The 19,642-nt window shown below is 50.6% G+C and overlaps 1 protein-coding gene across 4 annotated transcripts in view; it reads right to left on the reverse strand.

Annotated features, from left to right (window-relative positions):
- The window catches only part of ralbp1 (ralA binding protein 1), a 47,333-nt gene extending 28,579 nt beyond the window's left edge, over window positions 1–18,754 (reverse strand). For 3 of the 4 annotated variants that reach the window (XM_038808688.1, XM_038808693.1, XM_038808691.1), the window contains exon 1: window positions 18,642–18,754. The gene's annotated coding sequence lies outside the window, so the exon portion shown is untranslated. Of the gene's footprint in view, window positions 1–3,314; window positions 3,339–18,641 lie in introns of those variants that run through there. The other variant, XM_038808690.1, reaches the window with a different exon arrangement.
- Between the last annotated feature and the right edge of the window lie 888 nt (window positions 18,755–19,642).

The raw sequence follows: 19,642 nt of genomic DNA on the forward strand, positions 1-19,642 counted from the left end.
TTGATGAACAAGGAACGTTGCTTCGCTGCAGCATTTTGAGGAATCACTCCCATGGCCTGCAGGAAGAATGCAGCCGAATTCACAGCCAATGGAATATTCACCTCTGGCTCAAGGAGGTTGGAATATTAAAGGTGGAATTTATGTCACAGTTGCGCAGATCTCATGACTGCCTCACGTGTTGTACAATCTATTCTGGGCACCACATCTCACTGAGATAAAGTGACCTTAGGAAAAGGTGCAGCATGCATTCACCAACAACAACTTGCATTCATATAGAACCTTTAATGTAGTACAAGATCTAAAAGCACTTCACGGATGCATTCTCAAGCAGTATTAGGGATCGAGTCACACCAAGAGCTATTAGAGCAGATGGCCAAACGGGTCAGAGGTAGGTGTTAATAATAATAATAATAATAATAATAATAACCGTTGATTGTCACAAGTATGAAGTTACTGTGAAAAGCCCCTAGTTGCCACATTCCGGCACCTGTTTGGGGAGGCTGGTATGGGAATTGAACCCGCACTACTGGCCTTGTTCTGCATCACAAACCAGCTGTCTAGCCCACTGAACTAATGTTGACGGCAAGGTGTCGATTAAGGTGTCTGAGAGCGAGGCCAGGGATGTGAAAACATGCACAAGAATTTTAAAAGTAAGGTGGACATAACCAGAAGCCAGTATAGGTTAGTGAGCACAGGGCTGATGTGTGAACAGAACTTAGTGCAAATTTGGACAGGGCAGCAGAATTTTGGGTGGCCTTAAATTTACAGAGGGTAGAACATGGGAGGACAGCCAGAAGTGTGCTAGAATAATCAACTCTAGAAAAAACAACAGCATGGACAAAGGTTTCAGCAGCAGATAACCTGGGGGGGGGGGGGGGGGGGGAGAGAGAGGCAGCACAGATGGAAGCTCATCTCAAGGTTAAATATGACATTAAGGATGCAAAGAGTTTGGTTCATCCTCAAACAGCTGCCCAAGGAGAGGGATTGAGACCATGGATACAGAGCACAGTTCACGGCATGGACCAAAGACAATGCCATCAGTCTGCCTAATATTTTATCCAGTACTAGATGCTGGACAAGCAGTTAAATAATTGAGTCAGGGGAGGTGAGCTGGAGCTGGGCATCATCAGCAGAAATGTGGAAACTGACTATAACTTTGGATTATGTCATTGAGCAACAGCATGCGCATATACAGGAGGGGGCCGAGGATAGATTACCAGAGCTAAATGCATTATTATGGAAGTTGTATACATTTAGCCCACATTCCTTCAAGCATCAAGGACCCAGGGATATGATTCAGGTCTTTATGCACGATTGAAGGATTCAATAGGGTAAGACAGAGAAATATTTCCTCTGGTATACAAGTCCAGAATAAGAGGGCATAACTATAAAAAGAGCTAGGCTATTCAGGGGTGATGTCAGGAAGCATTTCTTCATGAAGCAGTGAAAATCTGCAACTCATTCCCTCAAAAAACTGTCATGATTAGGTCAACTGAAAATTTCAGAACTGAGACTGATTGATCGTTGTTATAAGGGATTTGGAACCAAGGAGAGTAAATTGTGAAAATAAAGATTGGCCACAATTCAGCTGAACCGGTTGAAGAGATTGAATGGTCTGCTGCAGTTCCCATGTTCCTAGTGGGCTCATAGGAACTTTTATATTTGCATGGCAATTGTCCGGGAAATGTAAACTTCCTATGGGCAACTAACCGGCACTGGAAACCCATCCGAAACTGTGATTTAAATTGCAAACTTCGGCTGGTTTCTACTGTGTTACATCAGTAGTTACTCAGAAAACATTAAACCACTTCTAGTTTCTGGGTAATTGTTGAACAAACCCACACCGAACCCAAACACCCCAGGGGACTCCCCATTGTTTCCTTCAATACTAGTCACCTCAGCTACTCCGCATGGCAGCAAGTTCCACATTCTAACTGGATAAAGACATTTCCCCTCAATTCCCTATTGGGTCTATTAGTAACTAGTTTATATTTACAGATGTTTATCCAAAACTCTGGTACCCTACACGTCTAACTTATCAGGCCTTTTCATACTCGTAAAAGATAACGCTCAGGTCACCACTCAGTCTTCCCTTTTCGAGGGAAAAATATGTGGCAACTTGCTCATACCCTCAGCACTGCACTATGTCCACGAGATTATATACACAAATGTTGTACTCTGTTCTCTAGAGTGGGAGTTGAACTCTCAATCCGCTGACTCAGAAGCAACAGTGCTCTACGAAGCCACAGCTGACACTCTGTATGGAATCATATATGTACATTATATACTAATCCCCAATAAGTTTATTACTAGATGTTCACAATCTTTGGGGACAAAAAATATTTATATTATCTCAATCCTCCAAGAGGTAAAGCTTGAGAAATCAGCCTATGGATTAGTCCCTTGGGTCAATTCCTCCACACACTTCCAGTAGATCAGCACCTGGGAACAATAACCATTTGAAGAAGATGCTCTGCCTTGACGATCTTTGGGGGCTAACTGTAGGCCCACAAAAGTATTCAAAGGCATACTTTAGCCTGGCAGACTAATTTTTCCTGCAATAATGTTTACCAGTGTCTCCTTGCAGTAATAGCTGCACCCATTGTCAAGTTTTAAAATGAAACAAGTTAAAGCTGTGTTTACAGAAACAGCTGTCGTATGCAGTGCTGAAATAGGCCATTCAGCCCATGCCTGTTTTTATGACCCACTCAAACCTCCCACCATCCTTTCTCATCTCAAATATTCCTTGCTCCATCATATGCTTTTCTAACAGCTCCTAAAATATTGTGATGACACCCTGGGCTAGTGCGCGGTCGGTTCCAGCCACACAGACCCATCACAAGTGAATTAACCAATAATTTGTCGAAATTTAGTTGGCCCTTTAGTTGCTCAATAAGTTTTAGCCACCATGTTTATAAGTTGAACACAATAACCACTTAGTTATAACAGAAACAAAGTTGAAATATGCAGTAATTATAACGGAATAATGACCAACTAATCTACTAACCCCTCCCTTTTACCATCCCACACTCTATCCAAACACACGCAAGTTAGACACATGTGGGTGGGGGGGAAATAATAAGGGGATTGATATGAAATGCAAGACGAGTGTCCTTGCTTCCAATGGTGAATTTGCTGCAGCAGGCTTTCTTCCAGGATGCTTAGGGATCTAAGCCACCGTTGTAGTGTCAGAGATGGTCTTCCGACAGTAACATTCAGTCAGTACCCCCACACTCCCTCTGGAGAGCACTTTTAACTTTTATTAACCCAAGCTTTCATTCAAAGGAATAGTCTCAGGACTGTTTAATTCTTACTTGTTTAGAACTCCACCAGAATGACCAACAGCCTTATTGAAATAAGACAGAGTTCCCCACGAGATTTTAAAAGGGTTTTAAACAATTGAACCCTGCCTGCCGCTGGTGGCTTGACTTTGGTTTCCTTGCAGTTCAAGTCTGGCTGTGCAGAGAGAGGTTTTTGCCTCGGATCTTTAGAAAGAATCCATTAGATGAGCGAGAAATCAGAGTGGTGACCCTCCAGACTTCTGACATCAAAATGAAAGTAAAACCTGGTCTCACTTAGGAACATTCCAGAGACAGCAAAACCAATAGCTGCCTGTCCCCGAGACGAACCTGGCTTCTGGGACAGCTCATTGGCCACCAGCCAAGCCAGTCAGTCCGGATCATCTCTGATGTCACGCCGAAGAGCACATCCTGCTGGAGTTTCCTGTTTTTAAATTAAAGTAGGCTGCTTGGTCTTTAAGGCATTAATCATCCATGGACAAAAAAATGGTAACAGCGATAAAGATCAACAGAAATTAGGGAACAGGCAGAGATTAAACAGGAGCATCCGGACAGTATACATCCTTACTATTTGCTTCAAACACTCCCTTTGGTAGCAAATTCCATATTCCTACCACTCTTCAGGTAAAGAGGTTTCCTATGAATTCCCTCATTCTTAGAAGCTATTTTATAATGATGTCCTTTAAGCTTGCTCTTCCCTACAAGTTGAGACACTATGCCCATATTATTAAAACTTTTGATAATCTTAAATATCTTTCACCTTTCAGCCTTCTCTTTTTCAGAGGAAAAAGCCATGGCCTGTTCATCCTTTCCTGTTATGGATAATATGTTAGTTCTGGCATAATGCTTGTAATTCCTTCTTCCACTTTCTCCAGTGCCTCTACATCATCTTTAAAATATGGTGATCAAGGGCACATGTGGCGCAGTGGATAGCACTGGGACTGCGGCGCTGAGGACCCAGGTTCGAATCCCAGCCCTGGATTACTGTCCGTGTGGTGTTTGCACATTCTCCCCACGTCTGCATGGGTTTCACCCCCACAACCCAAAGATGTGCGGGTAAGGTGGATTGGCCACGCTAAATTGCCCCTTAATTGGAAAAATTGGGTACTCTAAATTAATTTTTTTTAAATATGGTGATCAGAAATGCACACAGTACTCCATGTGTGATCTAACCAAAGTTTGATTATAGGTTTAGTCCAACTTCTTGTTTTCTTAGGGGCAGCACGGTGGTTAGCATAAATGCTTCACAGTTCCAGGGTCCCAGGTTCGGTTCCCGGCTGGGTCACTGTCTGTGCGGAGTCTGCACGTCCTCCCCGTGTGTGCGTGGGTTTCCTCCGGGTGCTCCGGTTTCCTCCCACAGTCCAAAGATGTGCGGGTTAGGTGGATTGGCCATGCTAAATTGCCTGTAGTGTCCTTAAAAGTAAGGTTGGGGGGGGGGGGGGGGGGTTTGTTGGGTTACGGGTGTAGGGTGGATTTGTGGGGTTGAGTAGGGTGATCATTGCTCGGCACAACGTCGAGGGTCGAAGGGCCTGTTCTGTGCTGTACTGTTCTATGTTCTTTTCTGTGCCGAGTGCTCGGTTTGATCTTGTCAGTCTTTTTTGTATTTGTTTTTACGTATACCCCCTTGCCCATGTATATGATTTTTCAAGTAATACGTGGCCTTGATTGTCTTAACATGTAGTTTAATAGTTAACAAGAGTAAAGGCTTACTGGGGTTTTTTTGTTAGAACATTCTATGTATGTTAAAGATGGCTATGGGTAATCCCCGATTCCTTTTTGTCATTTGTTTATGTTAACATGCGGGCTGATGTTTGGGGGTTGGTGGGAGGATGGGATCGTTGTTATTGTTATGGGGTTTGATATATTTGTTGTTGATTATTGTTTGTTGTTGGGGGGGTGTAAATTCGGGAGAAAAATTGTGAAAAAGGAGAATAAAAATATTTCAAAACAAAAAAAACATCTCTGCCATCCTAGATATCAAACCCAAAAAGACTGAGGAGCCAGAGGAATTTCTGGAACGCTTTAATGAAATCTACCGTGGGCAGTCAGGCAACTTGCTATACCAAAATGGTCAGGATCCCCCTCAATATTGTGCTATGTTAATGCATTGCCTACCACCTTCCGTGGCTACTGCCGTGAAATGTAATAACATGAATTGGACAGAGAACCCTCAGCCCCTCTCTACGGCCCGCCGTATGTATCAGCAACCTTGCAACTCCCACCCCCTCTGAGGGGCCATTGGTCCACCGGGACCAAGAGGGCCGGGATATAGAGGGAACAATGCATGTTTCAATTGTGGCCACGCAGATCACTGGCATCAGGAATGCCCATTTAGAAGACAGGTGACAGGAGGAGGATACCCAACGCCAAGGAGGGGGTACCCACCAAGGGGAGAGCAGACGAGGTACACCGACCTTTCCCAAGCAAACCCTTTCCCACCACAAGACTGACTAGCCAGTTTATTCATACAACTGTCCATTCGGACAGAGAACCCATTGTATCTCTGCAGATAGGAGATCAACATTACCCATTTATGATCGACACTGGAGCAGCCATGTCTTCGGTGCAATCGGAACTCCAACTACCATTATCCGACCACACCCAGCATTTGTCGGGATTCCAAGGCCAGATGTGTCCGTATCCCATTTCTGAACCATAAAACATTACAGCGCAGTACAGGCCCTTCGGCCCTCGATGTTGCGCCGACCTATGAAACCACTCTAAAGCCCATCTACACTATTCTCTTATCGTCCATATGTCTATCCAATGACCATTTGAATGCCCTTAGTGTGAAGGTAACTTATTAGAATGAGTCGACAGATCATCAATTTGTGGTCACCACCTGATTTGCTGGCCCGAGATCTACTGTGCATCTTCCAGCTACGGCTAGAATGCAAGGACGAGGGGGTAACGGTTCAATCATGGAGGCCGAGACAACAGTGTTATGTCTCTACTACATCCCAGTGGTGGACGTTGGACATTGAACATTCGCTGCACCATGTTACCCTAGCTTATGACAGAACCGGGAGTTAGAGGACAAATATTGGTCGTTAATTGGGACCGAATGGCCAATCACGATTACAGCCACAGTCACGGGACAAGAAGGTACAGTCGACTTTGTTACAATGCCACCACATTTATGGCGACAATCAGCCTCCGTGGCCCCCCCATATTACACACCAAGTCCACGACCAATACCAGGCCAAGGATCTGGGGCCTATGGTAAGGAGGGCAGTGGACCAATCGGATCCGACAGAGTACACATTCCAAGTACTGCCAGACGGCACTTCCATATGGTACTCCGAGGCCCCTGAGATGGTTAATACCCGACTCCAGCATCATCTGGGGCGCGACGTTTTGGAATATGTCAACCCACAGGTTTGGGCAGATCACCCATCACAGGTGGGACAAGCTAAGGTTACACCCATTAAGGTAGCGATTAAGGACCATGTGACGCTGCCCTCCATTTGGCAATATCCCCGAAACCCCAAGCCATCCCGTCTATTGCCAAATTAATCCAAGAACTGTTGCAACAGGGTATCCTGGTCCCTTGCCAATCAGAATGTAACACACCCATACTTGCGGTGCCCAAACAAGGCAAACCGAACAGTACCGGCTAGTACTGGACTTGCATTCAATTAATGCCATCGCGCAGCCATTACATGCCCTCGCCCCTAATCCCGCTCACATACTGGCTTAAATCCCAGCCCGGGCCCGGGTCTTCGCCATAGTCGACCTCCAACATGCTTTCTTTGCTCTACCACTCATGCCTGAAAGCCAGGCATGTTTGCCTTCACCTACAATGGACAGCAGTATACCTGGACCCGACTTCCGCAGGGATTTGTTAACTCACCCACACTCTTCTCCAGATGTCTGCAGACTCAACTCCAGACTCTGAATTTGAAACATGGTTCTAGTCTCGTACAGTACTTAAATGACCCATTGATAGCCAGCCCCGATGAGCCCAGTAACAGGGAAGACGTGGTACAATTATTAAACCACCTGTCCTCACTGGGCTATGTTGTTTCGCAATCCAAGGTACTGGTGGCCCAGATGAGGGTCAAGTTCCTGGGAGTCCTACTCACAGCCACAGAAAGAAGTCTCGAAACCAGTTGAATTGAACCAATATGCCAATTTCCCGCTCATACCACAGCAAAGGAGGTCCGTGACTGGCTGGGCATGGTAAATTATTGTAGGCAGTGGATACCGAATATCGCTGTCTGTACTAAGCTGCTAACGCCTTACACCAGCAAGGAAGGGACTTTCGCTCTCACTACGGAGGCCCTCGACGCCTTCCGTCTCTTAAAGCAGGCCCTATTACTAGCCCCAGCCCTGGGCAGGCCCTTATATGACCGACCGTTCCAGTTGTACTGTACTATTTTGGAGGGGTGCTCAACGGCAACACTAACCCAGCAACATGGAGATAAGCACCGGCCAGTGGCATACTACTCTTCCAAACTTGATCCAGTAGCACTGGGTCACCCTATTTGCACCGAGATTCTGACAGCCATATACAACAGTTTCCAGGCTGCCGCCAATATAACACTCCAACAAGACATTACCATGTACAGCTCCCACTCGGTCACTGCACCGTTAGGGCAGCTGCAGACTCAGCATCTCACTACGGCTCGTCAGAGTAGGTACGAAATATACCTCTTAAATAATCCTCGGCTGAGATTTAAATATTGTACCACTATCAACCCAGCTTGCTGTCTTAGCAGCCTCCCGATCATGAAGAGGCGCCTGGCCACCACTGTCTGACCCTGATTCATGAAGATACTACAATACGGGAGGATTTGATCGATACCCCGTTAGATCATCCTGACATGACCATGTATGTCGATGGCAGCGCGTTGGTCAGCCCGACCGGCCAAAAGGTGTCAGGGTATGCGATAGTGGATCATGATGCTCTGATCATGGAATCGGCAGCTTTTCAAACCCCCTACTAGGCCCAGCAAGCTGAACTCTTTGCCCTCACCCGTGCTTGCATACTCGGGACGGACCATTGAGTGAATATTTATACCCACTCGAGGTATGCCTTCAGGGTAGTCCATAACTTTAGACAACTCTGGAAAAATAGGGGATTCCTCACCTCAGCGGGGACTGAGATATCCCACCGAAGGTTAGTTAATGACCTACTGCAGGCCCTCCTTTTGCCCGTGCAGATTTCTGTTATTAAATGCGCTGCCCACACGAACGGTAAGACCCCGGTTGATGTTGGTAGCGGACGGGCAGATCATGAGGCGCGAACAGCCGCGCAGACTCAGCAGGTGGTGGTGCCTAAGATGAATCAGACCAAAAGCTCTGAAAGACACAAGTCTGCCTCTGAGAAGTCAATGCCAACCATCCAAGACGTCATAAGGCTACAGGAGGATGCTCCTGAGGGTGATAAGCAAATGTGGAAACAGTTAGGTTGTACATATGATCCTGTATCTTGTTTATGGACCACTCCAGCACATCAGACTTGCATGTCCGATACGCTAGCGTTGTGGGTCATCGAATGTGTACACTTTGCAACTCACTGTGGGGCTCAGGGGACTAGCGACTTGATACTGGACACTTGGTGGCATCCCAAAATACAGGTGCTTGCCCAGCTTATAAGTATCCGGTGTTTGATTTGCCAGGAGTATAACACCGGCAAAGGTATCCCTTGTGAGATGGGGAAAAACCCCGTTGCCCCGTGGTCCCTTTGAAACGCTCCAGATGGATTACATTGAGTTGGAAAGATGTCAATGTTTGGAAAGATGTCAATGTTATTAATATGTTTTGGTTATCGTGGACGTATTGAGCAAATGGATTGAGGCATATCCGACTACTGATAACAAAGCTGCTACTGTGGTTGAGGTTCTAATGAGAGAAATCATTCCCCGGTACCGAATATACGCTCAGTTAGGTTCCGACAACGGGCACCACTTTTTTTTTTATAGAACAGTACAGCACAGAACAGGCCCTTCGGCCCTCAATGTTGTGCCGACAATGATCACCCTAATCAAACCCACGTATCCACCCGAAACCCGTATACCCAACAACCCCCCCCCCCCCCCCCCATAACCTTACTTTTTATGACACTACGGGCAATTTAGCCGGGCCAATCCGCCTAACCCGCACATCTTTGGACTGTGGGAGGAAACCGGAGCACCCGGAGGAAACCCACGCACACACGGGGAGGATGTGCAGACTCCGCACAGACAGTGACCCAGCCGGGAATCGAACCTGGGACCCTGGAGCTGTGAAGCATTTATGCTAACCACCATGCTACCGTGCTTCCCCTTTATCGGTCAGATTAACAAGGAGTTCTGCTCCCAACTGAGCATACGCCAACAGTTACACTGTGCATATAGGCCACAGGCCACCGGGCTTGCTGAAAGACACAATCAGACTCTCAAAACCAAGTTAGCTAAACTGAGAGCGGAAACAGGGTTAACATGGCTAAAGTTGCTCCCTGTCGCTCTTCTCCAGCTGTGGGTTACACCCGCAGGACCGGCCCAACTCTCTCCTGCAGAGATCCTTTATGGCAGGCCCCTCAAAACCCCCTGGAACCAAAAGGTCCCCAAACTGGTCCAGTTTCACCACATGACTGAAGAAATGACGAATTATGTCTTATCCCTCACCAAAGTTCTCAAGGAACTCCATGGCCAGGTTAAAGTGGCTCGCTTGACACCGACCCTATTGTCTAGCTCGCCTCCAGTGCCGCCTGGAAGTTATGTCATGGTAAAAAATTGGGTTCGGTAAGGGTTGGAATCTCGGTGGGAGGGGCCCTTCCAAGTTCTCCTTACTACCCCCACTGCAGCTAATGTAGAAGGGAGGAGTGCTTGGGTCCACCTCCACCACAGCAAGAAAGTCGGTCACTAACCTGCCCCCTTTCCCCAGGACTGTCTTACAGGTTTGGAGCATGTCGGTTTGGATGCGGGCCGCCTGGGCCATCTTCTACCTCGTTCCGATCGTCGTACTCCCACAGGAAGGAATGGGGAGGGACATTATTTCATCCTGTCGTCGGGACCAATCTTCAAGGACATTTCACCTATGCAGAGATAATGTTCTCCACTGCCCTCATGCACGGGGGCATGATACCGGCTCATGGAAGGTGACCAGGTTAACGAACTATGAGGGACAAATGAAACAACTCCATCCATCGGTCCAGACGATTGGAAGGAAAAGCTGTATGGACATTGCCCTGTCTTTGGACTAAATGTAAATTGGATTTTGGATGTAACGTGACTGGTTAAATAAGGTAAAATCATGTCGAGAGGAGGGGATAGGTGGAGATTGCACAGGCAGAAGGGAAAATCGTGATAAGACGGAAAGGGTAAAGCGGGAGGCACAACGGGAATGCGGGGTATCAGAAAGCCTACTCACTTCACTTAGGACCCAAAAAGAAGGGGACCATGAATCTCTTCCTCCAGGCCTATCACCGCATGTATGGCCAAGGACGGGTTGTCTGTTACCCAGACCCCGCCTCGGTGGCCAGATTATTTTCGGTTTCACCACTCTGGGGAACTCCCCAAGCGGTGGTTCACTGCCAGCGTTCCCAGCCACCGCCCAAGCAAGTTACTCTCCCTTACGACACTGATTCAGCCCCACCTGCAATTTGCCTTCCCCTTCCTCGGGGTAATTCCCATTCACACTATGACAAGGTGAGGGAAGGCATACATACCCAACCACTTCTCTCCCAATAGAGACCCTCGGTCATACGAAAACTGTTTCGTTAGAAAGGGGGAACGGATGTATGGTGGTAGAGGTGGAAGAGGATATAGCATGTCTGTTCACCTGTACCGAACAGAAGTGTCATGTAACCCAGACGTTAGGTCAATGCTTCTGCCACAACACCACCTGCGTTCCGTTGAGAGCAGGCCTCCAGCTCCTCTGTGGTTGGGCAAATGTCTCATATAACTGCTGGAAGTAGGGCCTTCAGCATTGCCTGGGAGGCCGAATGGGCATCCAGAAGCTGGATGAACTGAGCCACTGGGAGATCCCTGATCAACCGATATACTGGCTGTGATGCTAGCTTGTACACAGACAACAGATACTACTTCTTCTTTAATGGCACAGCGACCAATGTTTTGTCACCCCCATTTCCCCGACAAATCGCTATCGGAACTCTAGTCCCCATCACAGTCCCCTGCCCCTCTGAGTGGACCCATCACCATCGATTGACACATCGGGCAGTCTCAGCAGAATTCTGCAAGAACTGGAAAAACCCCGGGTCCTAACGCCCAATTGGGGCCACTCAGCAGGATGGGGAATCCTAAGTGTCCTGACGCTGGGAGGCGTGGGGGGTTCTGTGGCGGTCAACAATCGGAACTACTTCATCTGTGGCCTCACTATTTTGGGAAACAAAACACTGGGAGCTCTTGAGGCAATAACGAAAGAATTGGCCCAACTACAATTGTTTACCATGCAGAACCAATACGCCCTCGACTATCTCCTGGCCCGTGACGGTGGGTAATGCGCCATCGTAAAGGGAAAATGTATCATGGGAGTTCAGGACCTAACCGCCAACATCACTAAATTTATGGACCGGATACGGGACCACTTGGACGGCATGAACAACCCAGTTCCTGGGGAAGTTGGGGATTCGGAGGGTGGACGGACTGGATGATAAATATGGCCATGTACTTAACCGTTGCACTCGGTTGCATCATTGTAGGCCTAGCCATCGTTAAATGCGCGATAGGCAGAGTACAGGTTGCACTGGAGCAAATAAGCACCCCTAAAATCTTGATGGTTAGGACCCATGAACACCCGACAGACGACGAGGCGTTACAGCGAGAGCTGGCATTGCAGTGGAGAATTTTCCTGGACGAGGATTAAGGAGGGGGACACAGGATACGGGACACAGCAGGAGGAAATATTAGGGGGTGGATTAGTAGTTATCATAGAATGATAAAAGGAGGGAATGAGGAAATGAACAAAAGAGGATGGCACTGAAGCATTGTGGGAAGTCCGGCTAAGTCAGGAGCATCATGGTGAGGGGGATGGATGATCACAGGGGCCTCAGGCAAAAGGAATGTGAGGGCAGCCTATTGGGACCAGTAATTGCTAAGATTACCTAATATGGCTAGGTTAAGGAAGATAAGGGAACCTAAATTCACTGGCTCCTCAGCCTGAACAGTAGAGAATCTTCTGAAAGGCACTGGATATCCCCCATCACCCATCTGGCTCAGCCAAAGCCTGTCCTGAAATGTAAACCCCTACTCAGTCTTTTCTGCTGTTCCAATTTGCAAAAATGGAATTGACCACCAATTCTCCTTCAGGAGACACCCAAGATTTAGTCTCACCCCTAAGTTACAGAAAGCTAGACACTAACTTCATCTGACCAATACCACGATATTCATCAATATAGTCAACTCAAAGACAGCCTAAAGTCTGGGTATGACAAGCTTCAGGGGTTTCTAAACCTGGGAATGAACTCAATATTCCCCCCCCCAAAAAAAAAACGACACATCAACTGTGCAGTTCAGTCTACCCTCTTTCCCAAATGTCCACAATGCAAGTGTACAGGAGTGCAACACAGTGGGCTAAACAGCTGGCTTGTAATGCAGAACAAGACCAGCAGCGCGAGTTCAATTCCCGTACCAGCCTCCCCGAACAGGCGTCGGAATGTGGCGACTAGGGGCTTTTCACAGTAACTTCATTGAAGCCAACATGTGACAATAAGTGATTCTTATTATTATTATTAATGACCAATGTAGACAAAACCTGTTGGGCCAATGGTACCAATGTCACCCTGCTTCACATTCCAGAAATGTGTACGTTTATTGAGCCATTAAAGTAAATAGACCACATCAGGCTTTGAGCCTCTATCAAGAAATCCAAACAGTTTGTTTTTTTACATGTGTGTGTGTCTAAGTTATCCAGATCAACAAAAATTCATAGATTACCATCCAACTTGTTAGTCTGGGTATCCACCCAACACTGTCCTGACGTCATGGCGTATAAACGACCACTCATATACCAACGGTCAGACTTTATTGCCACTAAAAGGTTGCCTTCGAACCACGGCAATGAAAGTGTAGTTAATGTCCTAGATTCAGGTAGGTGCATGGCTGATCACTTAGCGAACCCTGCCTTGGCGTAGAGCATAGGTGGACAGCTCAATCTATCTTTTTTTTTAAAGTACCACATTTTTTTTAACCCCAAGTAAGGGGCAAATTAGCCTGGCCAATCCACCTACCCTGCACATCTTTGGGTTGTGGGGATGAGAACCACGCAGAAATGGGGAGAATGTGCAAAGTCCACACTGGGTTTGATCCCAGACCTGGGATCAAACCCAGGTCATCGGCGCTGAGGCAGCAGTGCTAACCGCTCAGCTCAATCTATCTTGACTCTGGAAATGCAAAAGGCAAACTGCCTTTGGCAATTTTTTTTGTTTTATGACTTACACCGATGGTGGGTGAGCCCAACAACAAGTGCGCATTTTAGGTAGCACCTTTAATTTTATAAAATGCTCCAAAGTGTTTCACACAAAACGTGACACCAAGCCATTCAATGGGATTTTAGGGGATTTGGCCATGCTTAGAAATGGATTACAGAGCTTAAAACCTAGACAGCACAGTCCCCAGTGGTGAAGTAATTTGAATCAGGGATGCTCAGAGACCAGAATAAGAGGAGCACAGCCAGGATTGTAGGGCTGAGGCATTTAGAGATTTTGTTTTTATTAATTTACAGGATGTGTGTGTTGCTGGCTACGTCAGTATTTCTTGTCCTTGAGAAGGTGGCGCGAGTTGACTTCTTGAACCACTGCCGTCCATGTGGTGTAGGTGCACCCACAGTGCTGTTAGGGAGTAAGTTGCAGGATTCTGACCAAGTGACAGCAAAGGAACAGCAATATGTACCAAGTCTGGATGGTGAGTGGCTTGGAGGGAAACTTTCAGGTGATGGTGTTCCCAAGTGTCTGAAGCTCTTGTCCTTCTGGATGGTAGTAGTTGTGAGTTTGGAAGGTGCTGCCTTGGTGAGTTCCTGTAATGCATTCTGTCGACGGTACACACTGTGTAAGTGGTGGAGCAAATGAATGTTTGTGGATGGGATGCCAATCAAGTGGGTTGCTGAGTGGTGTCAAGCTTCTTCAATGTTTTTGGAGCTGCCTCATCCAGGCAAGTCACATTCCTGACTTGTACCATGAAGATGGTAGACAGGCTTTTGGAACTCAGGAAGTAAGCCACTTTGCCGCTGGATTCCTAGCCTCTGACCTGCTCTTGTAGCCACAGTACTTATATGGCTAGTCCCTTCATCATCAAAGCGATGACTAGTGCAGATGACTGCTGGACAGACCACCGACTCATCTGCTCCTCTGTATTCATTAAACTCCACCAGAAATAGATGAAGAAACAGCTCAGAAAAAAGATCAAACATGCTAGTGAACTTCCAACAATGTCTTCTCCAAAATCTCCAAAGTGCCCATTCTAACGGAGTGGAAGGAAACTGAAAAAAGCTGAAGACAGCCTTCATGTCAGTCATGAAGAAACCATCGACTACAAAACAAGAAACACCAAGACTGGTTCGACGAGATGATCACACCATCAAAGACCTCACCGATAAGAAGAGGAAAGCTCTCTGCATCAGGCAAAATTACGTAATTAACAAAGCACAGATGAGAACTCATCAATTAGCCATGACGGAGATACAAAGAAGAACTAGAGAAATCTAGAACCAAAGGTGGATTGAGAAAGCTAAGGAGCTGCAACTCCTCACTGACAAGCATGATACCTGGGGCTTCTTCAGCGCCACCAAGGCAATATACGGACCCAGTACCCACATTCTCAAACCGGTACAGAGTAAGGACAGAACCCTCTTGAGAGATAAAGAAAACATTGGCCTTCAATGGAGAGAACACTTCAAAAGAATATCTAAACCGTGACACAATTATAGATGAGAACGTGTTTGAGAAAATTTCCCAACTTCCCATCAGAGAAGATCTTGGACTCCCATCAAGCGTGGGCAAAGTTGAAACCGCCATTAAACACGAAAAATAGAAAAGCCGCAGGAGTGGACGGGATTCCAGTGGAGATCAGCCGCCATCTCCATCAGCTTTTCCTGAAAATCTAGGACAGAGAAGAAATCCAGGCTGACCTCGGGGATGCCGTCATTGTCGCCATCTTCAAAAAGGGAGACAAAGTGATAACTACCGAGAAATCTCCCTACCCTCTATCGCTGGGAAGACCATCGTCCAAATCCTCACTCGCAGCCTTCTCCCAGGTTCTTAAGAAATGCTTCCAGAAAGCCAGAGTGGCTTCCGACCAGACCATGATTTTCACTGCTCAGCAACTTCAAGGAGCAGCATCAACCACTCTACTTGGCCTTCAGTGAACTGACTAAGGCTTTTGACTCAGTCAATTGAGAACTGCTATGGAAGACCCTGTTAAAGGCCGGCTGTCCAGAGAAATTCATCAACACCCTCCCGACTCCTCCACGACAAGATGCCGGCAACAGTCCTCACCAATGGAAGACAGAATCCTTAGAGGTCAAGACTGGAGTCAAGCAGGAATGTGTCCACCCTTTTCTCCATCTTAATCACCACCATCCTTCACTTAGTCAAGAACAAACTCCCCAGTGGATTGGACATCGTCTACAGGATGACAAAAACCTTTCCAACCTCATCTGGCTGAAATCGAAGAAGAAAGCAACACTGACATTGCTCTGCTTTTCCTGAAAATCTAGGACAAAGAAATCCCGGCAGCGTCTGGGATGCCGTCATTGCCGCCAAAGTGAGACAAAGTGATAACTACCGAGAAATATATGTGGATGACATTGCCATCTCCACTTTCTCAGAACCTCCCACGCTTGACACCTTTGCAGAAGCATTCCAAAGCATCAGTCTCAGCCTCGAGTCCTTTATCAATCCGCCCTGGGCAAGATCCCTCCAAAATCAGCAGAGAAACCCTACCAAACATGGAACATTTCCCCTACCTGGGAAGGCACCTCTTAATTAAGGCTGATATCCAACACTGCATCCAATCCACAAGCAGTACCTTCGGACACCCAAGGAGTCTTTGATGACCCCGTCATCCATGCTAACACTAAGAGACTCATGTACAAGGCCGTCGTTCTCCCAACTCTTCTATATGGCTGAAGCTTGGACTACGTACAGACGCCACCTCAAGGCCCTGCAGAGATACCACCACTGTCTGAGACGGATTCTCCGCCAAGAGCACCAGCATCAAAGCATCATTCAAAACCAACTCCACTGGGCCAGCTATGTGCTTAGGATGTCAGAGTCCTGACTACCAAAGCAAATCTTCTTTGTCCAACTCAAGGAGGGCTCCTGAACAAGAGGAGGGTGAAGGAAGCACTTGGAAGACACCCTGAAAGCTTACCTAAAGAAATGCAACACAGACGTCAACGCCCAAGAGACCCTGTTCAGAAGAGACCTATTTGGAGGAACCTCCTGATTGAAGGGACACAATTCTTCCAAGGGCATCCAACGGCAAGAGGAAGCCCAGAAAAGGAGCCTGACAAGGGAATACCAGAGATCTAGAGTCCAAGGGTTGATCTCACCTCCACCTGCCAAGTGTGCGTTTGAGGATATTGACAGTACAGGTTTCAGGGTCAAATATGCGGTAGAGAATGAGGTTCAGATTCAGACAATCCAATGTGAGGGATGTTGTCAGTGGCGAGGGAGTGAAATTTCTGGCAGGGTCGAAAGGCAATATCTTCCCAATATGTAATTGGTGGAACTTTCTGCTCATCTTACACTGGATGACAGTGGGGGGACCGATAGAGCAGGGGGTCAGTGTACAAGTGTACACTTGGCTTTGAAGGGCGGCACTGCAGGGAATCATGTAGATGAGGAATAAGAGAAAAGGGAGGACCTGAAGGTGTAGGGGTGTAGCACAGCCATTCAATGAAGATCAGAAATAGGTCAGGATGGGAAGAATGGATAGCAGCTCACATTAGATGAAGAGCTGCAACACAGCTGATTCCATAATGACATCTTCAATGGAAAACCACACCAATATCACACGCAATGCAGTTATATGTCTGCATCTTCGGCAATAGACCGATCCGATAAAAGTATATTTTAGGACGGGTAAAAATCAAAGCGGCAAGGGGGGGGGGGGGGGGGGGGAGACTTGGTGCGGGGTGGACGCAGCAGGGGGAAGAGGACAGTGGGGGGGGGGTAGGTCAGGGCAGCACAGAGAGGGGGGGAACAATGTGAGGGATCGGGAGGCAAAAAGGGGGGTCATGGGGACCCATTGCGGGGGGGTAGGGGTGCGGATGGGGGTAGGGGTGCGGATGGGGGTAGGGGTGCGGATGGGGGTAGGGGTGCGGATGGGGGTAGGGGTGCGGATGGGGGTAGGGGTGCGGATGGGGGTAGGGGTGCGGATGGGGGTAGGGGTGCGGATGGGGGTAGGGGTGCGGATGGGGGTAGGGGTGCGGATGGGGGTAGGGGTGCGGATGGGGGTAGGGGTGCGGATGGGGGTAGGGGTGCGAATGGGGGGCAGGGGTGCGGGGGGGGGCAGGGGTGCGGGGGGGGCAGGGGTGCGGGGGGGGCAGGGGTGCGGGGGGGGCAGGGGTGCGGGGGGGGGCAGGGGTGCGGGGGGGACAGGGGTGCGGGGGGGGGCAGGGGTGCGGGGGGGGCAGGGGTGCGGGGGGGGGCAGGGGTGCGGGGGGGCAGGGGTGCGGGGGGGGCAGGGGTTGCGGGGGGGGCAGGGGTGCGGGGGGGGCAGGGGTGCGGGGGGGGCAGGGGTGCGGGGGGGGCAGGGGTGCGGGGGGGGCAGGGGTGCGGGGGGGGGGCAGGGGTGCGGGGGGGGCAGGGGTGCGGGGGGGCAGGGGTGCGGGGGGCAGGGGTGCGGGGGGGGCAGGGGTGCAGGGGGGGCAGGGGGGGCAGGGGGGCAGGGGTGCGGGGGGGGCAGGGGTGCGGCAGGGGTGCAGGGGGGCAAGGGTGCGGGGGGGCAGGGGTGCGGGGGGGCAGGGGTGCGGGGGGGGCAGGGGTGCGGGGGGGGCAAGGGTGCGGGGGGGGCAAGGGTGCAGGGGGGCAGGGGTGCGGGGGGGCAGGGGTGCGGGGGGGCAGGGGTGCTGGGGGCAGGGGTATGGGTGGGGGGGTAGGGGGTAGAGGGGGGTAGAGGGGGGTAGGGGTGCGGGGGGTGGTTAGGTCGACGGGGGGGGGGGTGGTTGGGTCGACGGGGGGGGTGGTTGGGTCGACGGGGGGGGGGGGTGGTTGGGTCGACGGGGGGGGGGGGGGGGGGGGGTTGGGTCGACGGGGATCTGCCGTTTCCCTGATGTCCGGATCCAAGGCCTGGGCCTTCCTCCGCCCGCCGGGGCCTGCAAACCCGCTCAGCCTCCCCCCCGCCTCTCAGTTTATTTTTTCAGTTTTAAACCAGCCAACAAGCCCGGAGCCTTTACCTGATCACAGCGGGCCGGCTCTCACAGTGACGGTGCTGAGCGGCGCCATCGTCCCGCCGCCGCCGCCCGGGACCTACAGCTGCCGGGAGGGTGGGGGAGGGGCGGGGCTGGGGGGAAGGGGAGGGGCGGGGCTGGGGGGGAGGGGCGGGGCTGGGGGGGAGGGGCGGGGCTGGGGGGGAGGGGAGGGGCGGGTCTGGGGGGGGGGAGGGGAGGGGCGGGGCTGGGGGGAGGGGCGGGGCTTGGGGGGAGGGGAGGAGAGGGAGGGGCTTGAGGGGAGGAGAGAGAGGGGCTTGAGAGGGGAGCGGAGGGAGGGGAGAAGAGGGAGGGGCTTGGGAGGGGAGAAGAGGGAGGGGCTTGGGAGGGGAGGAGAGGGAGGGGCTTGGGAGGGGAGGAGAGGGAGAGGCTTGGGAGGGGAGGTGGGGAGGGGCTGCAGAAGGTGAGGAGAGGCAGGGGGAGGTGAGGAAGGGGCTGGGGAGGGGGAGGGGCTGGGGAGGGGGAGGGGCTGGGGAGGGAGGGGGAGGGGCTGGGGAGGGAGGGGGAGGGGGAGGGGCTGGGGAGGGAGGGGGAGGGGCTGGGGAGGGAGGGGGAGGGGCTGGGGAGGGGGAGGGGGAGGGGCTGGGGAGGGGGAGGGGCTGGGGAGGGGGAGGGGGAGGGGCTGGGGAGGGGGAGGGGCGGGGAGGGGGAGGGGCTGGGGAGGGAGGGGGGTTTGGGAGGGGCTGGGGAGGGAGAGGGGGGCTGGGGTGGGAGAGGAGAGGGGCTGGGGTGGTGCTCGGGAGGGAGAGGGGATGGGCTGGGGAGGGAGAGGGGATGGGCTGGGGAGGGGCTGGGGAGGGAGAGGGGAGGGGCTGGGGAGGGGCTGGGGAGGGAGGGAGGGGGAGGGGCTGGGGAGTTTGGGTGGGAGGGAGGGGGGGGTTTGGGAGGGGCTGGGGAGGGAGAGGGGGGGCTGGGGTGGGAGAGGAGAGGGGCTGGGGTGGTGCTCGGGAGGGAGAGAGGATGGGCTG

This window comes from Scyliorhinus canicula, chromosome 10 (genome assembly GCF_902713615.1).
Source record: "Scyliorhinus canicula chromosome 10, sScyCan1.1, whole genome shotgun sequence".
Taxonomy (NCBI): Eukaryota; Metazoa; Chordata; class Chondrichthyes; order Carcharhiniformes; family Scyliorhinidae; genus Scyliorhinus; species Scyliorhinus canicula.